Below are 21,349 nucleotides of genomic sequence, written 5' to 3'. Positions count from 1 at the left end.
AACCAATAAAAAAAACGAAAAAAAAAACCAAAAAAAATTTCTTTGCTCCCATTTTTAACCAAATTTTCTTTTCAAAATTTTCCCATAAAAACCAAATTTTTTTTGAAAACCCATTAAAACCAAATAGTGGGCTTTGTGTCATTTCAAAAATGACCAACCTCGTGCTCTCCATGAATACATGTATCCATCAATACAAATTCCATTATCATGTATTGTCTTACCTCAACCAATAACCCTTTTAAAATAAATGCAACAGATACAAATACTTCCTATATTTCGAGGGTTCGATTCTGAGAACCCCTATACTCATGTAAGAGAGTTTGAACAAATTTGTCGGACTATGCAACCTGTCATATGTCCGAAGACTCTCTGAAATTGCGTTTGTTTACATTTTCTTTAAAAGAAAGGGCCAAAACATGGTTTTACGGTTTGAGACCACAATCAATCACCACTTGGAACAACTCACTAATCAATTTTTCCAAAAAATTTTTTCCACATCATAGGACCATCGCTATTTCGTCAAAGTAATCAATTGTTTTGTCCAATTGGATGAGGAAACTGTTTTTCACTATTTTTGAACGTTTTAATGATTTGTTGAGTGAATGTCCGCACCATGGAATTGAGAAGTGGAGACTTGTCGTCATCCTCTATGAGGGACTAGACTTTAAATCTCGAACCATGGTTGAATCTATGTGTATGGTGAGTTTATTGATAAATCTGTGGATGATGCATGGAATTTTTTTAGCCGAGATTGCAGAAAAACCCATCAATGGGAATCCGTTAGGGAAACAGGAACAACACCACTATGAATCATCCCCATGAATTAGAGTTTTATTCTTGTAATAGCTCCGACCTTAGGATTGAAAATTATCCTTGATTGCAAAATTCCTATCATGATGATGATGATGATTATGATGTTATGTTAGAAGAACATGTCTATACTGAAAATGTTATGGAACCTTTGGGTTCAAATACATTAGGCTTCTCTGCCCCGACCTTAATGCATGATATTTCTTCTAGTATTCCATGTGATGTTTCCCCTGATGTGCCGATACACGAAAATAAATCTGTTGATGATGTTGATAATTCTGATTGTAATCTTGCCAATGTGATTGATGATTGTGAGCATGATGTGACATGTGTAGATGAGTTAGAAGATTTTGATTTGATTGATAATGATATGCCTATTCTTCTACATGAGTCACAATTTGGTGGCCTTCCACCCAACCTAGATTTGGTTTGTGCCAATATTGTAAAACCATTTTTTCTGAAAATTCCTAATCTAGGATTGGAACTGTGTGCTTCCCAAGTCCTCTTGGACTATTTTGCTTCAAAATATAACACTTTTAAAGAGCCACAGTTGGAAATTGCATGTTTGCCCATCCCGAAAACAGTCCATTATGAGTTAGACCTTTTGAATCCTGAACCCTTAAAATTAAAAGATTTTGTGCTTAAAAGTAAACCTGTTGAACAATTTAGGTTTAGGGGTGATTCATTCGGTTTTTCACTCTCATTCCCATTTAAGTCCAATTTTAGTGTTTTGAAACTTCCTTTGTGTCTACACTTCGTCTTTTGGGTTGATCCTCAACTCTTTAGACTTTTAGTGTATGGTGAATTTTTTTGTATATAATCCAGTAGATAAAATTTTAAAAAAAAACCCTTTTGTTCCTTTTGTATATATTTTGCTAATCCAATATGATCTCGGCTGAAATATGTTGGATTTTTGCCTTGAATAACGGAGTTTTAATTCTGCTTTCGCCGAAATCGGGTATTCTCCTCCTTTTACTCTACTCAGCATGTCCCTTTCCATATGTTGCATTTAATTCTTTCCATATTTTGAAACATTGAGGACAATGTTTAGTTTAGGTTTGGGGGTATAGAGTAGATACCACGATATATGCTATAATTAAAAACAAACTCCTTCTTCTTTTTGAAAAAATTGAAAAATTCCAAAAAAATTAAAAAATCAAAATTCAAAAAAATTAAAAAATGAAAAATCATAAAAATGGAGCTCATTTACCTTGAAATGTTGACTCTTGTGCAAATATGTATTTTTATTAGGAGTCTTAGTCTAGATATTTAGGCACCCTGATTCTAGCACAATTCACATAGTAAGAAAAATTTGCACGCGCACGATCTACCAATACATGTATGGCCTCGATCTTCAAGGTGTTGATAGGAAGTTACGATTGCCAATCACTTTAGAATACTGAACGAAACTTGACTAGCTTGTTCTTTGGTTGGTTGGGATAGAAGGTGGAGGTTACATTAAGAAAGACAACCATCGAATTTAACTGGGTGCATCAAAAAGGGCTACCTCTTGCAAAGTGTCATGTAATTTTTTTTTCCTTTTGTATCAAAAGTGTTTCAGTTCAAAAAAAAAAAAAAAAAAAAAAAAAAAAAAACGATGTATAATTCAAAAAAAAAAAAAAAATCAGAAAAATACCAAAAAATCAAGTATTTTCAATTCCATCATCTCTTGTTCCAAAAATAAAAGAGATTGTCAATGTAAATAAGAGTCATGTAAATAGTCATCTTTGTGTTTCGTTGTAATAAGCAAGGAGGGTGTATGCCATTGATGTACAACGCGAGTAATTGTGAAATACCTCCAACTCATTCACAATTCTCGTAAAGTCCGGACAGCTAGCTAGATTTCGACCTCAGTTCTTAGCCTGAGAAACTATCTCTTGGTGATTAGTAGTCATAACTTCAGATCTTTCTTTACACATGTGTAGATACACTTTACACTCTTATCACATGTCCTTATTTGTTATCAGTGCTAGGATTGTGCCTTCGATAGCTAGATTGACATCTCCATTTTGCTGTGAGCTTAACTGTTTTGCACATGTCACATTTGATGGAATAGAGCTTATATTTTGTCCTTAGGTTTGTAGGCACACCTCTGGTAAACCTTCACGAGACTTCAACTCGTCCACTAGGGACACTTAGTGGTTTAAAAGGCTTAGTGCATACGCTAAATGCATTCGAGAGACCAGCGACAGTGGTATAGTTAGGATTTCCTTAGTTTTGTTTTACTTGAGGACAAGTAAAATTCAGGTTTGGGGGTATTTGATGAGTGCCAAATATTGTATATATTTATCCCTTTTGTTGGCATTTTAACTCATCTTTTTGCATTAATTCTACATTTTATCCCATATTCTGTATTTTCATTGTTTTCAAGAATAAATATTTTTTATTAATTAATTTTTCATTTAGGTAGTAAATAAAGTTCGGATGAGTCGCGGAGCGAAAAGAGCAGAAAAGTAGTGAAAAGCCGGGAGAAATTACGCAAGGAAGCCGCGAAGAATGGTGCGCACAACCTCATTTTCTACACACAAAAGCGCCTCCGTTCTCAGCCATCAGATCATTTCTCAGAAGCATCCGACGGTCGCTCCTTCATAGAATCAAAATCTGATGTCTCTGCGAGCACCACAGCGCTGAAATTCCAAGCCTTCAGATTAGATGGTAGTTGAATCCAACGGTCGCTCCATTGCTGTTCATCAAAGTTTGATATCTCCGCCTACACTACAACACCTAACTCCATCTGGCATCGTTGATTTTGTTGTATCATATAATCCAACGGTCGCTCATCGCTTGCCTCCGCATCACCGTCCGATCTACCAACATCTTCGCATCTCGCAGCTCAGAGTCACAGAACATCAAAACTAGATACACCCCACACCCTAGTGACCGAGCACCATCCAACTAACCAACAACCCCTTCTCCCAACCAGTCGACCTTCTCCTCCACCCACCCCTCTGCAGAACCATCTCCCTTCAACCATGTCCTGCCACCACCTTCTCCACCTCTGTCACCACCTGCTCGCCACCACCTCTGTCACCACGTCAAACAATGATAACCCATCATTGTTCCCATCCCCCTAGTCCATCTAATTCACTTATTTCACACATTTTCAACCGAAACCCTAAAGTGTGAAATAGGTAAATTGGGTTGAGCTAGAGTGAAATTGAAGGCATGGAGAGGTAGAGAAGGACAAGTAGAGTAATGGGTTGCGTTCAATTTGATGTTGCTACATCAAATTAGGTAAGAATTCACCAACCCTAGCTCTGTCAGTTTGGGAATTTTTTTTGTAGAACCCTAATGTGTTGTGGGTATATATAAGACTGTGGGTATGTTGTATAGTTATGCTTGGAGTAGCCAACATCCAGGACTTTCATGTCCTTTAATTTTCAATTTCATGTTTCACTGTTAAATGTGCTTATGTGTTCTTACTTTGTCACTGTTAATTTCTTGCTTATGTTATTCACTATTAATGTTAATGTGTTAAGTATCATGTTAGGTTAAATTAATTCCGTTAGTATTTCAGTTTTGATCATTGTTAGTCAGTTAGTTATGTTCATGTGTGTTGCTGCTCTCACTGCCATGTAATGTTCACTGTTTTATGTAATTTGATGTCACATTTGTTGGAATGCTAGGCTAGATATCTTAGAGCTTTGAACTAATTGTGTAATGGAAGAAATCAGTGCTTAAAGCAAGCTGATTTTCTTGCCATTCCCTGTGTATGCTTAGGTTGCACTTTGATTGAGCATTGGGAGAAACTAGTGCTCATAGCAAGCTAGTTTTCTTCCATTCTATTGTTTCCTGTATCTGCCTAGCCTTGCTTCATTTCAGCTTCACCACATCCCTGCCCTTGGCCTTAGGCCTTGGTTATCTTGTTTTGTTCTTTGCTTTTGCTGTTGCCCTGTTGTATCTTTCATTTTGTTTTCTGTTGCTTTTGTTCATCTTTGCTTGCACTGTTTTCTGTGGCTTAGGTCGTTGCTGTATTTGCTTTCCCTGCGTGTGCTCTCTTGTGCTGCTGTGCACTGCTTGTGTAGCTGCTGTTGCTTTTGCTCTGCATTGCTGTTGCTGTTGCACTTGCCTGCACTTCTTTCTCCTGCACTGCTTCTGCTGACAGCACTTGTGCTGCTGCTGCATTGCTACTTCTTTTCTTGTTCTGCTGCCTTCACTTGCTGTGCAGCCCTTGCTCCTGCTGCTGCTACTACCTGCTGTGTAGCTGCAGTACTGCTGCTACTGGTGCCTGCTGCTGAGTTGCCTCTGCCAAGGTTGCTGCCAAGGTTGCTGCTGCTGTGGTCACTTCTTATCCTGCCAAGCCAAGTCCAGCTCCTGCAGCCAACTGAATCCAAAGCCCAGTTCACAACAAAAGACACTGAGCCCAATTCACAAGTGAACTGTTGAGCCCAAGTTCAGTTCCCTGTAAGGCCAAAGCCCATTTACACTTCAAAGATAACTGAGCCCAAGCTCAGTTCATTTTATTGTTATCAAACCCATTAGTACTCAAAGCCCAATTTAAGCCAAAAGGCTTCATAGCCCAATAGCAATTTAGGAAACCAATTAGCTAAACACTCCAAAACACACCCGATCTCTGTGGATCGACCCGTACTTGCACGAGCTACAGCTGACGACCGTGCACTTGCGGTATTACTGTAGGCCCCCGTTTTTATTGCGCTTAATTTTATACACCTTTCCGGGCCCACCAACAGGTTTGGTTCTTTTTTCTCTTTTTCCCTCGCAGTGTGTCGTCGTTCCTCTATTTCTTAGTTGTTCTGTCTGAGTCTCCCCACCCTATCTCCAGTGGGCGGCGTCCCCGAGCTGATATGGCTTCGAAACGAAAGAGCACGGAAAAGATCTCGTATTAAAGATCTTGTTGAGAAAATTAAGAGTGAAGCCAAAAAATGGGATGCTCGGGCTGAGGTATGGCGCGCAAGGCATGTTCAGATGGTCGACATGCAAAATCTGTATAACCATGACCGTGCTTTATTTAATGGTACGCTACTGTGGACACGTGATAGTCTGCGGGAATCCCGTGAGCGTACTTCCTTGTTGGAGTCTAGGATTCAGCTTCTGGAAGAAGAATTACAGAAGGCTCGGTCTATTCCTATTCCAGGAGTTAAGGACAGTATACTATGTCTTGCCAGAGAAAGAGACGATGCACGTGCCGAAGTCTGTGCTCTCAGCAATGCCCTTGCCGCGTCCCGCGCTGAAGTAGCTCGTCAGGATGAGTCTGAGAGAAATCTTGAAGTGTGTATGTACCGACTTAGCAAAGGGGTATCAGAGATAAATAAAGAAGTCGACCACCTTCGTCACATGGATTCGATGAAGCAGGTAGAATTAGATGCCTGTCAATTTACTCTCACCAACCTTCAACTAGACTATAAGAAATTATCCGCGGAATATGAACATCTTGATGAAGCGCGAGATGCGGTTGTTAATGAGTATGAAGAGGCTTCGGCTTGTGTTGAAGGTATAACCCTATTTCATCGAGTGTGATTGTGTCTTTTCTGTGCTAACTCCCTGGTGTTGTCTTTTTCAGAGCTCGAGGGACAACTCCGCGTTGCGAATGAAAAATTGGAAAAGGCTCGATTTTCCTTAACGCAGCAGGAAGAACATACCAACCATTTTAAGAGTTTGGCGGCAACACGCGAGGAGGCCGTTGGTGCTGCTTCTAGAGAAGTGAATCGTCTATCTTCGTTGTTATCCCAGGCCCAACAGCGGACGGCAGTTATTAAGCACAAGGCTCGGTGTCAATTGGCTGAGGAAACGAACAAGATGCTGGAGAAGATAGAACTTGGCATAAAGAACGAGCATGGTCTTGTGAAAAACTATCCGCGTCGTCCAGTTCCTGCTGCCATGCCTGCCTCCTCGGGACCCTCATCTGGTGGGAGTGTCCCTTCTAGTCTTCCGAACAATCCTGCTGATGGGGCGGCATTATCTAGGTAGAGACCGCAGCATTATTATCCTCCCTTTTTTGTAATTATGTAACAAGAATATTTTTTGCTAGTATCATGTAAAAGGAATATTTTTTGATGTGTATTCTTCCTTGAATTGGCCTTTCACTTTTTGTAATCATCCTTTGTAAGTTAATCCTTTATGAAATGGATCCTTTTCTTGATATACCTGCAATGTTGGTTTGTTTTTATTTTAAGCATTGTGAAAAAATCAAATTTTTTTAAGTGTTTGGGTGCGATACTGAAGGGAGGTACCTTCGTGATCGTCTTGAGACCTGTCACCCCGCTGGCGAATCCTAGGCCAGAGGATTCCCAGACGGTGGGGGCCGAGGCAACGTTCTAGGATATGGGGTTAAAATATTTACACACCCATTCCGTCGACCCGTTTCTTTAAGATTAGTTGGGTATCTCTTTCTGCTGGGTGCATTCCCCCTGGTCTTACACTTATGGACACTGATGGGGGAGCCTTGAGAGATTGTAGATTAACTACTTTCCCCAATATTGTCGATAGATTTCGTTGAATTGATAATTTGAAAGCTTGTTTGATTGATAGGTTGAGGCCTGCAATTCCTCTTCCAGAGATAGAAACATGTGGAGCGGTCAGGCTCCCTTCTTCTTCTGGTACACTCCAAGCAGATGCAAGTCTGCGTTTCTCCTATGGGAAGTATGGTTTGAGCCACTTAGCATTCCAAGGATGCCGGAGGACCTCGCCTTTTAGATTACGAAGGTAGTAGGAACCGCTACCCGTAACATCGTGTATTATAAAAGGTCCTCCCCACGTAGGTGCTAATTTTCCCCATCTCTTTTCTTGCTGATACCGTGGGATTGTTCTCAACACATATTTCCCTTCTACAAAATTCCGAAGCTTTACCTTTTTGTTGTAATCCCTTGCTAGTCTTCGTTGATAATTTTCCGTCTTTTGTAATGCTGCTTCCCTTCTTCCTTCCAAGTCGTCAAATCTTTCTAACATCATATCTGTCGTGAGGTTTTTCTCCCAAGCTTCGGTCTTCGTGGTTGGCATGAGGATTTCCGTAGGGATGACTGCTTCAGCTCCATAAGTTAGAAGAAACGGGGATTCCCCGGTGGCGGATCTTCGCGTTGTCCTGTATGCCCATAACACATTGTGCAGCTGTTCACACCATCTCCCTTTATGCTCGTCTAATTGTTTTTTGAGTATAAGGGCGAGGGTCTTGTTGGTAGCTTCCGCTTGTCCGTTGCTTTGAGGGTATATGGGGGTGGACTTTTTCTTTCTTATCTTGAAAGTATCGAAGAGCATGTCTATATTTTTCCCCTGTAATTGCTTACCATTATCATACACAATTTCAGCGGGTATACCGAATCTGCAAATGATGTTCTGGAATATGAAAGTAAACCCATCCACGTCTCTGATCCTGGACAAGGCCTTAGCCTCCACCCATTTACTGAAGTAGTCCGTGGCTACTATCAAAAATCGTCTTTTACCTGATCCTTCGATGAAAGGCCCGACGATGTCTACGCCCCATTTTGCAAATGGCCACGGGCTATTGACGGAGTTTAACATTGTTTCCGGCGCGTGGATCTTTTTGGCGAAGCGCTGACATTCTTCACACCGTCGGGACATCCTCGCGGCATCCTGTATCATTGTCGTCTAGTAATATCCTTGCGTTTTTGCTTTGTCAGCTAGTGATATCATGCCGCTATGATTCCCCGCGTCACCATAATGGATATCGTTTAGAATTCGATGCCCCTCTTTCCGGGACAAGCAACGTAGTAATGGTCCGAGGAAGGATTTCTTGTACAGGACCCCATCCCGAAGATCATATCTTCCTACTTTGGAGAGTATCTTCCTAGCTTGTTTCTGATCCGCAGGTAAACTTCCCTTTTCGAGAAAGGCATGGATCATCACTCTCCAATCATCTTCGTTGCTGAAGTCTTCATCTTGATTTTCTCTTGACAGGATATCTTCTTCGTCAAAATCGTTATGGATGTCTTCTCCTACCTGGTCTTCGATATTTTCTTCCACTGTATCTTGATTGGTAGCGAAGGAGATTGAGATGCAATCGAAGGCTCGTATACCCTTAATAGCTTCGACGTTTTTATCCCTCAGCATGGATGATATATATGCTAGGGCATCCGCGTGCCTGAGGTCCCTTCTGCATAAGTGCCGGAACTTGATGTTCGGGATTTGCGATGCCAATGTTTGGACCAAGGCCATGTAAGCTGAGAGAGTGTCATCGTACACGTTATACTCGATCCCTATTTTCCGTATGACAAGCTACGAATCACTTGTCAGCCTTACATCGGTTACCCCCATCTCTATTATTAGACAGAGGGCATGTACGACAGCTTCGTATTCAACGATTTTGTTGGTATGCTCTTTGAATTCTAACCTAAGTGCCTGTATAATCCTTTCTCCGGTTGGGGTGATGATGACAATGCCTATTCCTGCTCCTTCCTTATTTTTGGATCCGTCGACGAAGACTTCCCATTGTCTTTGACTCGCGGGTTCGAGGATATCCATTGGATCCTTGTTTTCTTCCTCGGCTTCTGGTATTCCCTTAATCTCTTCGTCGTTGTCAAGGGGGAGGTCTGCTAAGAAATCCGCCAGAACTTGGGACTTCCGAGAATGTTGAATTTCATGAATGATGTTGAATTGGTCCAGATGGGTGTTCCATTTGGCTATTATGCCCACTTTTCCCGTGCTTTTGAGGACTTCTTCCAATGGTGCTTTGCATGGGACCCTGACGAGGTGAGTTAGAAAGTAGGTTCTCAGCTTTTTAGTAGCCCATACCAATACGAGGATGAGCTGTTCGATCTTGGTATAGTTCCTTTCCGCAGAATTGAGGGTATTGCTGACGTAATAGAGGGTTTCTATCTTCGTATTGGTTTTGACCAACACTGCGCTGACTGCGTCTTCTGTTGCTGCTGTGATGTACAATGCCAAAACCTCATCAGGATCTGGCTTCTGCAGGATCGGAATTGAAGCTAGGTGTTCTTTGATTTTTTGGAATGATTCCTCGCATTCAACGGTCCATTCGAACCTGCTCCCTTTTTTAGAATTGAAGAAATGTTTGCATGTCGAGGATCGGGCAATAAATCTGCCCAAAGCTGCTAGGATCCATTGAGTTTCTGTACCCTTTAAATCGTTCGAGGACGGCATTTCTACTATGGCATCTTTGATGGGTCTACTCGCGATGCCCCTTTTTGTTACCAGATACCCGATGAATTTCCCCGAGGTTTACACCGAAGTACATTTCTCGGATTCCACTTCATGTGATGTTCTCATTGCTTCGAAGATATTTCTCAGATAGCCTGGTGGTGATCATCCCTCAGCTTACTTTTGACGAGCATGTCGTCAACGTAGACTTCTAAGGTTCTTCCTCCAATCCATGGCTTGAATATAGCATCGGACCATTCTTGGTATGTTCCCCTGCGTTTCGAAGTCCGAAGGGCATTCTAGTGTAGCAATAAAGGCCATGTGGGGTGTAGAACGCTGTGTGTGGCTGATCTTCTTCTGCCAGGGCACTTGGTTGTAGCCAGAATGTCCATCCATGAATGACAGTTCTTCATATCCTTCTACTGCTTCTACCAGCTGATCTATGCTCGGCAGGGGATAGCTGTCCTTTGGACATGCCTTGTTGAGATTAGTAAAGTCGATGCATATTCTAACCCCTCCATTTTTCTTAGGAACAATGACCATGTTGGAGATCCAGGTAGGTACTTGACTTCCTTGATAAATCCTGCGTCTAGTAGTTTCCGAAGTTCTGTTTCTACTGCCTCATGATACTCTGGAGCTACTTTTCGTATTTTCTGCCTGAACGGGGGCGTGCCCGGTTTGATGCGTAGCTCGTGTTGGATTACTTTTGGGTCAATCCCCGGCATATCTCCTAGCTTCCAGGCGAACACGCGTATTCCTTAAGTAATTTGGTTAAGAATTTCTCTTCCTTCGTCCATTATGGTCCCTATTTTGATCATCTTCGGGTTTTCTTCCGTTCCTATGTTGATTTCTTTACGGGCTCCACTGGTGTGAACACAGGCTTCGGATTTCCGAGGACTGGGACGTTCTTTAATTGCTATTTAGCGTGTTTCTGTCTTCGCTGGTTGTTGAAGTACTTGTCTGTGCTTAGGACATTATCATTTCGTCAAGCCCTTCCCTGTAGTTTCCTTGAGGAACAGGTCTATGGCCTTCTCTTTCGCGGTTTCTTTATTTTTTACTCTTCGGATTTTTCGCTGCTTCTTGCTCGTTGTTGATATGATCCTGAGTGGCCTGGCACTCTTCGTAGTGACCCGATCTCCCTTGATTTCCATTACTCCCTCAGGTGTTGGAATCTGAGATATTGGTGGTACGTTGCCGCAACTCCTTTGAGTTTATGTATCCATTTTCGTCCAATAATAGCGTTGTAGGGGGAAGGGGTGTCCACCACACTGAATCGGGTTTCTAGTTTCATGGGCCCTGCGTTAACCTGCAACACGATGTCTCCCAAGGGCTTCGTGGTGCTCCATTGAATCCGTAGATGGTGTAATAAGAGGTCATTAACTGTTCATCATGGAGCTTCATCCGTTTGAATGCATCGTAAAATAGGACGTTTACGGAGCTTCCCCCGTCTATGAGGATCTTTTTGAGGTTACATCCAGCTACTGGTAGTGTTAGGACCAAGGGATCGTTATGGTCTTCCATATCTTCTTCGATATTCGGCATCGAAGATGATAGGAGATTCCATCCATTCTTCGTGCTCGTCCACACTATCCCATCGACCTTATACAATTCGCAGCGGTCTTCGAATTGCTTCCGTAACCTCTTTCCTATCTGCGCTGTAAGTGAGGGCCCTGTGGCTTCAGAACACGAGATGGTGTTGATTGTCGGTTTCCTTCCGGAAGTTGGACTGGTTTGGTTCGCTTGGATCTATCCTCGGTAACATCCTTTCGTACGTAATGTTTGAGCTCTCCCGCATCAATTAATTTTTGGATCATTATTTTAAGGTTCTTGCATTTTCGGTCTGGTGTCCGTTGAAACAATGATATTCACAGTAATCTTTAGACTTCTCGGATCTCGGGGGCTGCTTTCCCTTAGACCATGGCCACTCCAGGTTTTCCCTCCCTTTGATCTCTCGTAGGATACGAGCATAGCTAGCGTTGAGTTTCGTGTAAACTTGATCTTCGAATTTTCGGTCACCTTTCTTCGTTCATCCCTTCGTTCCTTCCTATCTTCGTGAGGTCTCTCCACTGAGCAACTCCTTTTGGCCCCATTGGTTTGTTCTGCTGAATTGGTGCGGTGAGATCTCTGCGGATATGCCCTCGGGTTTTCCCGTTGAATTTCTTCAAGTCGAGCGTGCTTTTCGATAATTATTCGAAGATCTCCCTCTGTCTTAGGCACGCTCCATGAATTCAACAAATAGGGGACTCATTCGGTCTAATCCCCATTTGTAGCAATTGATGCTTACCACTGGGTCCACGCTCCCTATGGCTTGGCAGATCTTGTGCCATCTGTTAGTGTACTCCCTCGTGGTTTCCTTGTAGCCAATCGCTAGTGAAAAGAGCTTATCCATTCCGGTGTTTACAGTCTTGTTGTACATGTATGTTCTTAAGAATTTCTCTGCGAGTTGGTCGTATGAGTGGATGGAGTTGGTGGCAGATTATCAAACCATGATAATGCCGATCCCTTCAGGCTTGACGGGAAGTATCTGCAGAGTACGGCGTCGTTCTGACCCCATCTAGCTAAGACACGGTTGTATACCGAATATGTGCAGCAGGGTCTGGATCCATCATAGCATTCGAACGTTGGGACAGGGCATTTCAGTGGAATAGGGGTGTTGGCCAAGCGATGAGTTAAGGGCGTGTAGAGTTAGCTTCTCTCATGACCTCTTCTAACCTCCCCCCGCCTTGTCTATTTTTAATTGCCTGATCTCGGCCATCATCTCATCTCGTAGCTCTTCCATCGCGCGGTGGTGCCCTAAGTTCTTCTGCTCGTTACCGTCTGATTCTCCGTCGTCATAATCCGGGTCGGATACGCTACTTCCCCTAGTCGCGTCTCATTAGCCGCTATGACGACTCTACGGTCTCGGTTTGGCTCTGGTGCTTTGGAATTTGCTTCATCAAGTTGTTGGCTGGTCTTCGTGCTTAGAGCAATCCGCTCCTTTAAATCTTGATTTTCTCTGGCCAACAGGCTACAGACATCTGCGTAAACCTGCTGGCTCTTCTTCATTCCTCAAGCTCAGCCATCAGTCGATGTGATTGGTTGGACCCCTGATTGGGAGTCCCAGCGCGTGCCACTACGGCCATGGTGCCGCCTTCCTCTACGGTCTGCACTAAAGGTGGCAGAGGTTCAGCTTCGGTTGCTGGCATTTCCAAATGGGGTGAGTGCCCCTCTGCGGTGCTAGAGCCGCCGGTATGGTTTGATTTTGATCATTTGTTGGTGGCATTCCAAAAGTTGGAAGGTGCACGGGTTGGAATGTTCTGGATTCATCCACCCTTTCTCTTGGTTGATGAAGTTGATTCATAGCACAAGTTTTGCTAGCCTCTGCAGCCTTCGGGACTACCGCAGCCGCACCGTACTTTTGCCGCTGCTCTGAGAGCCGGCTGCAACTGAATTAGCGTTCATAGGTGAAGTGATTTCCGCAGTATCTTGCCTTTGACTGGTCATTTTAGCTTTGTCTCCTTTCTGCTTGCTTCGGGTGATGACCGGGGTTGTCCTGGGTGTTTCCTTTGACAAAGCTTTGGATTTTCCTGCTTCCTGCGTCTTTTCCATCACGGGTCCTTTTGTCGACAATGAAATCTCGCAGAAACTCGCCTTCTTTACTCACAATCCGTTCTTTCTGCACAAGGAATTTCAAACAACGAAAAACGGGAATATCCGCGTGAATCGGGTTAGTTGGCGAAATATCTTCCAGGAGAGGATTAATACATACGAGTTACAATACACGGGTTAAAGTTTTATTAAAGAGATCCTTTTAAAAATGCAAGTAGATCCTTTAAAAAACTACGAAAACCCCCTGAGAGACGGGTTCGCACGAGATCTAAAGAAAACGTAAATCCATGGATCAAAACAATAAATCTTATCGAAGATAATAGGTGGTTTTTGAATATAATAAAGTTAACAAATGATCTATACGGTCCGAGCTAATAAATCAGAGCAATCATATGCCTTTAAATGAAATCACAGGACAAGATAAATCTTTTACCGGGACGAAGTCCCTGTTTCTAGCGCCAAATTGTGAACACTCAAATCACGAAGGCATCCGAATGCTCACAACCAATCATCGTAATCTAGAGTGATTTGTGATGATGATATCTTAGTGTTGATTCCTTGGCTCAAAACCTTCGGGTTTATCAGCCTCATCTAACAACTCCATGCGGGGCGTTTGCGCACGGGATATAGGTAAAAACAAAGAAAAAAACATACAAGTAAAGATCCATGGGGTTAGGAAATATAAAGTGCTGAAATGTAAACAAGACCGAGGTTTACGTGGTTCAGCACTAAGGCCTACGTCCACGGGGTTTGTTGTTTCACTATGTTCTTCACGGTTACAAGAGTAGTCGAATGACTTTTGGGTTTACATGTTTTCTCTTCTAAAGGATTAACTTACACTCTAAATCTCTCTCTCCTTCCCTTCCTGATTTTTCCGATCCCCCTTCCTCTTGGTGGAGAGGGGGTATTTATAGGGTTAGAGTGCGGGACCCATCTCTGAATGCCGTTGGAACCTTATCTTCTAGTGTCTTGTGTCCATCACGCAGAGGTCTGCGTTTGCCACTTGATCACGCAGAGACATCCTCGCTCGTCCCACGGGTTGATCGACACGTATACTGCTCAGAGTGTTTAATGAGGGTAGTTAAGATGCCTGGTCGTGTCAGACAAGTGTCTTCTGCCCCTGTCACGTCCGTGTCAGCTAACTTTCTCTCCACCGTTGATCTTAGCTTCTTTTGGGGATGAGATAAAGTAACTCCTTGGGGTTTATTTGGTGTTCTGTAGTGCATCGTATTTTGATGTCTTGGCCTGCATGCTTTCCACGTATATTTCTATATACACGTGTCTGATGGTGAGATATATGTATACACATGGACCAATCTGAATAATCTTGGTAATTAATCATACCATAAAACCGAGTAACAACATGTCGTAGTGGTAAGCAGATGGTTTCTTTAGGTTAAATTCCTTCTGTTGTGCCATCTGAGAAACAATAGTGTGGTCGAAAAAGTACAAAGCAGCTACCATTACAGCTGGTATAATGGCTGCAAAAATGTACACCGGTGGGACTTTTCCCATATCCTGTAGTTTCCATAAAACACTTCAGCCATATAGATCAAGTAATTGGAATTTATGCAAGTACGTTGATCCAGATAATTACTTTGATGACTGTCCAATGATACAACGATGCAGATTCCCATGGAAGAGGAGTATAAAGCCTTCGTGGAACTCCTGATGGAACTTTGCTTGGAATACTGAATGATATTGCTTTCCACACCATAACTATGAAAGGAACCCCATAGTCTGCAATAAAGCTTCTGAGGAACCCTGTAATAATAGAGTTTGAAGATGTTTTCAAATTCCAAGTTACTCTTAAAAGAAGTGAAAATGTTATAGATCAGTTAGATAGTTTTCGTACCTCTGCCGTAACGCCAAGACCTGGCCCTTCGACTCTTCAAAGCAGTAAAGAGAAGTCCAAAGGTGAATATCAGTCCCAACAATCCATTTTAATAGAATATATTTTCCCTTATTTACCGGTCATTGGATATTCTCATTGATTGACCGTAATCATAATAATATATATTTCCTAACATCCCTCTAAGGAAGTTAAGGCGTGTTTTACCAAAACCAACATGGTATCAGCCTAACTACATGATCCTCTTTTTCCTCTTCCATTTTCTCTTCTTCTTCAACAACAACAACCATGGCAGGAGATAAAAAGACACTACACCCGGCGTTTACTATCAACAACATTAAAACCCTCATCCCTATTCTCCTAGATATCAAAAAGGATGAATACTCTTCTTTGGTTTTTCTGTTCGAGCTTCATCTTCAGGATCATCGCCTTCTTTTTCTCATCAATGGATCCGCACCACCACCGGATGTCGACGCTCCCACCGTGCTTCAACTTGACGCTCTCTGTCGTCCATGGATGTTCTCCACCATGACCAAGGATTTAATGCTCACCGTCCTAAAATCTGGCAAAATTGCTCAAGAGATTTGGAATCATCTCAAGAAACTTTTTCAAGATAACAAAGGTAACCGCGCTGCGACTCTTGAACGTCAGTTTTTTAACCTTAAGTTTGTTGATTGCACTAGTATTGATGATTACTGTGATAAACTTAAATCCATATCCGATCGATTACGTGATCTTGATTTTCCCATGGATGATAAACGACTTGTGATTCAACTCGTCAACGGCCTTCCGGAGGAATACAACACGGTGGCCTCCTTTATCCAACAAGCTATGCCTACATTCGATGCCGCTCGCTCACATATGCGAACCGAAGAGATCCGCCTCTCTCAACAGACCTGTCCGTCTTCACCTACAGTGCTTGCAGCTACAACTTCGACCACAGATCGTGGAACTCAGCGCTCACAGCGCTCAGGCCCAGCCAAAACACAGTAGCAGTCGATCGTCCTCCTCAGCTGCGACTCCACCAATGCTGCCAACTCCACCGCATCTTTACCAGATGTATCGTGCACCAAATACAGCTTACAGCAATCACTGGACACCACAGTGGGCAACGCCGCCTTGTCCGTATCCCACAGCACCTCCGGAAACAGCATGGCAGCAACCTTTCAGTCACGGCTCCTACCGAGGCCATGGACGCAATGGACAGTCACGCGGTCGACCTTCCAGTATTGGACGTGGACAGGCATATCTCACTCCATCCACGGAATACCTTCATCCCAGTGACATTGCCGAAGCGTACAGCTCCATGAGTTTACACTCACCTGAAGACGCTTTTTATATGGATACCGGTGCCACATCGCATCTCACCGCAGACTCAGGTACTCTAAACACTGTTTTTAATACTAGCAATGTTCGTTCCATCTTAGTTGGCAATGGTAACAGTATTCCAGTCACTGCTTCCGGTACCAAGTTCATAGACATTCCATCCCACACCCTAAAGCTAAAAGACACTCTTGTTGCTCCTGACATTATCAAAAATTTGGTTTCCGTTCGTAAATTCACCACTGATAATCATGTGTCTGTTGAATTTGACCCATCTGGTTTTTCTGTGAAGGATTTGAGTTCGAGGAAGATTCTTCTTCGATGTAATAGTTCCGGGGAGCTTTACCCTATTACTCCTTCTGCCGTGCCACCTTCAACTTCGGTCTTGCCTCATCCGATATCCCTTGTCACGTGCTCCTATGATGTTTGGCACAACCGTCTTGGCCACCCAGGGAAAGCTATCTTAAATAATTTACGTGCAAAATCTTCAGTTCTATGTAATAAAAATCAGTCTACTAAACTTTGTCATTCCTGTCAAGTTAGTAAACATATTCGTCTTCCATTTTCTGATTCAAACTCTGTCACTTTTTCCCCATTTGATATAATTCATAGCGACTTATGGACATCTCCATTGCATGTTGAGACTGGTTTCAATTACTATCTTATATTGCTAGATGACTTCACAAATTATCTATGGATCTTTCCTCTCAAATTAAAATCCCAAGTTTATACCAAGTTCTTAGAATTTCGCTCTTTCGTTAAAACTCAGTTTGAACGAGAAATCAAATCTTTTCAATGTGACATGGGTCGTGAATTCGACAACTCCTCATTTCATGATTTTGCTCACCAAAATGGGTCAGTTTTCCGTTTTTCATGCCCTCATACCTCCTCTCAAAACGGCAAGGCCGAGCGAATGATTCATCGTGTCAATGACATAACTCGCACGATTATGTCTCATGCCTCGATCCCTCCCACCTATTGGGCCGACTCCCTTCATATGGCCGTCTACCTCCATAACATACTCCCTTCCAAAATCCTCGATTACGCTTCTCCAGTTTCAATTCTTTATCAACGACAACCAAAGTACTCTCATATTCGTATTTTTGGTTGTCTTTGCTATCCCAACCTATCCACCACCACTCCTCATAAGCTTTCTCCTCGTTCTACTAAGTGTGTTTTTCTTGGTTTCCCAACACATCATCGTGGCTATCGTTGTCTTGACTTAGCCACTCACAAGATCATCTTATCTCGACATGTGACGTTTGATGAAAACGTTTTTCCCTTCAAAGAAAAACTTCCCATCGCATCCCACAGTCCAGAGCCTCCTTCCACATCAACTTTCCCTCTTATTCCCATTCGTCTTCTCTATCCAACAACTCCTAACCCTCAGACCAACCTCCCTCCTTCCCAGCCATCTTCCGTCGCTTCTACACAACAAATTTCCGCTGTATAGCAACATTCAGCTGCACAGCAACATCCCGTCACCCCTCCACCAGTTCCTGTTGCACAGCAACTACCAACTACACAGCACAATCCCGTCATTTCCCCACCAGATTCCGCTCCGTAGAAACTCTATACTCCTCCCCATCGTCGTTCCCCCACAACAGCTCGACTCCACTCCACTGCACACCCAGATTCCAGACCTACAGTTTCTGACAACTGCGATCCAGCAGGGTCTGTCCCTACCACGACCCCTGCCTGCCCTGCCCGGGCAGATACACCATCCTCCCCCACTCCGTCTGTCCCTGACACTTCAGTCACCTCTTCTCGACCTGTCACCCGTGCCTCTCGTGGCATCTTTCGTCCCACACATCGACTGAATCTTAATGTGGAAACACCACAACTTATATCCAATCTGCCAAAATCTCACCTTTATGCTCTTCGAGATCCCAACTGGACCAAGGACATGCTAGATGAGTTCATTGCTATGTTAAAAGCACACACTTGGGACCTAGTACCACGACCCCTTGGTGCTCATATTATTCGCTCCATGTGGTTATTTCGTCACAAGTTTAATGCAGATGGTACATTGCAGCGACACAAAGCCCGTCTTGTTGCCAACGGTAAGTCGCAACAGGTTGGGGTTGATTGTTTTGAGACTTTTAGTCCGGTTGTTAAGCCAGCCACTATTCGTACCGTTCTCAGCATTGCCACATCCAGATCTTGGCCGATTCATCAGTTGGATGTCAAGAATTCCTTTCTTCATGGGGACTTGTCCGAGACAGTTTATATGTTTCAACCTCCAGGTTTTGTTGACCCTACACGCCCTGATTATGTTTGTCGTCTTCGTCGATCCCTTTATGGTCTCAAACAGGTTGTGGTTTTCGGGGTAGTGTTTGTGATCCATGTCTTTTCATTTACCGGTCTGGTAGGGATACTGCATACTTATTATTGTATGTTGATGATATCATACTCACTGCCTCTACTGATGCTCTCATATCCCGTTTTATTGACCTGATGAAACGGGAATTTTCTATGACTGATCTTGGCCCGTTGCATCATTTTTTGGGTATTAGTGCCGCTCGTTATTCCTCAGGGTTGTTTTAATCTCAGTCGCTCTATACAAAGGATATTATTGCTCGTGCATGAACTGCAATCCAGTAGCAACTCCGGTCGACACACATTCTAAGCTGAGCGCTACTTCTGGTCCAGCAATTTCGGATCCTACTTTATACAGAAGTCTGTCCTGGGCGCTACAATACCTTACTTTCACTCGACCGGATATCTCTTATGCAGTCCAGCAGGTATGTTTATTTATGCACGATCCTCGGGAGCCTCACATGCAAGCCATCAAGCGCATTATTCGATATCTTCATGGCACTATTGATCACGGTTTGCCACTATCAGTTTCGAATATTTCTGCCCTAATCGCCTACTCTGATGCTGATTGGGCGGGTTGTCCTGACTCACGACGCTCAACCTCTGGTTACTGCATATTTCTTGGGGACAATCTTGTATCATGGTCCTCAAAACGTCAAGCAACTGTGTCCCGTTCCAATGCCGAAGAAGAATACAGAGGTGTCGCTAATGCGGTGGCTGAAACAACCTGGCTACGGAATCTACTTCTTGAGTTACATATACCATTACGGCGTGCTACTATGGTATATTGTGACAATGTGAGTGCTATCTACATGTCTGGTGATCCGGTTCAACATCAACGCACTAAGCATGTAGAGATTGATATCCACTTCGTTCGTGAAAGAGTTCGTATTGGTGACATTCGCGTCTTGCACATCCCTTCAGAAAATCAGTATGCTGATATCTTCACGAAGAGTCTTCCACGTCAGTTGTTTCTTAGTTTTCGTTCTAGTCTTAGCGTTTGTTCCTCTCCCGCTCAGACTAAGGGGGTGTAATAGAATATATTTTCCCTTATTTACCGGTCACAGGATATTCTCATTGATTGACCGTAATCATAATAATATATATTGCCTAACATCCCCTAAGAAAGTTAAGGTGTGTTTTACCAAAACCAACACATTTGTATACAGCCACTGAAATTGATATCTTTCTTCGTTCGGATTTTCAGACTTTGGAATCGCAAATTCACTAACCATTCCCTTAATCGCCTCTTGAATGAAAAGGACCACGATCAGCATGCCAAAAAGTTCTCCAGCAATCCTTGTAAATCTAGTGATAATAGTACAAGCATTGAATATTGCAAGGAGAAAGAGCATAAGGGATGTCCATATACAAACCCTACACAAAAACATCACAATTACAAGATATATATACTTTTACGTTTTAACAATGGCTCTAAAAAACGGTGAAATGAAAAATTCTCACCATCCAGCCCAAGCTACAAAAAGTTTGGACCCTAAATCTTCTCTCCCTTTAGAGAAAATATAGAGATAACCATACATAATAATGGTGGGCTCTGCGACTCCTACAACTAGCATAGGTTGTCCACCAAATAATGATTGTATTATACCACAAATCGCAGTTGAAGCTAGAGTCTCCACTGTGCTCAAGCTTCCATCTACAAGCAAAATCACCACCATATCAGCTTATTGGGAGGTCCGCAATCCTGTTTATCAAAATAATTAAGAAGATGTATGGTAGCTAAACCCTGACCTGTTTCTTTACTCAATTGCTCTCCAAATGCAATCACAGGTAGTGTAGATGCAAAAAAAATATAGGTTGTAGGAGCCAATATTCTGCAAAAATGATGAAGACCAAGCAAATATTTTGAGAGTCCATCTATGTTATGAGATTTCAAAGTAGAGTTGATTTACCTAAAGCCAGAATGTAAGCCATGAGTCCAATCATCTTTATAACATAATTTTCTTCCCTGTCTATCATCTTTTACCCCTTTGAATGGCTCTTTCATGTTACCCATTTCTTCCTGTCAAAACCCAAGATATTAAAAATCATTTAATTTCAGTAGTAATTACAGAGCATTGACTTCAACACTTATCCCTCAATGGCTCTCTCTATATATATATATGTAAAATAAGCTATACTATATATATCCCAACAATGGCAGATATTCGAGATCGCCAAACTGCAGAGATGAAAAAGGGTGGTGGTTCTTCGATTGATTTTAGAAAAAATAGAAGAAATTACGTTGAGCAGGAGAGAGAGTAAATGAATAATGAAACCAAAGACAAACCCTTCTCTTTCTTTTTAAAAAACCCACGAAATTCACCGTGGGCTCCATCAACAAATGGTTCTGTTGACACGCGCGTACTTTTTATTGGTTACTCG

General features: G+C 42.7%; 1 pseudogene; it reads right to left on the bottom strand.

The window, feature by feature from the left end:
• The window catches only part of LOC113350982, a 31,964-nt pseudogene extending 10,983 nt beyond the window's left edge, over positions 1 to 20,981 (bottom strand).
• Positions 20,982 to 21,349: the final 368 nt, after the last annotated feature.

The sequence above is a fragment of the Papaver somniferum genome, chromosome 2 (genome assembly GCF_003573695.1).
Source record: "Papaver somniferum cultivar HN1 chromosome 2, ASM357369v1, whole genome shotgun sequence".
Lineage (NCBI taxonomy): Eukaryota > Viridiplantae > Streptophyta > Magnoliopsida > Ranunculales > Papaveraceae > Papaver > Papaver somniferum.
Note: the sequence above shows the minus strand (reverse complement) of the source record. Positions and strands in the feature narration are given on the sequence as shown.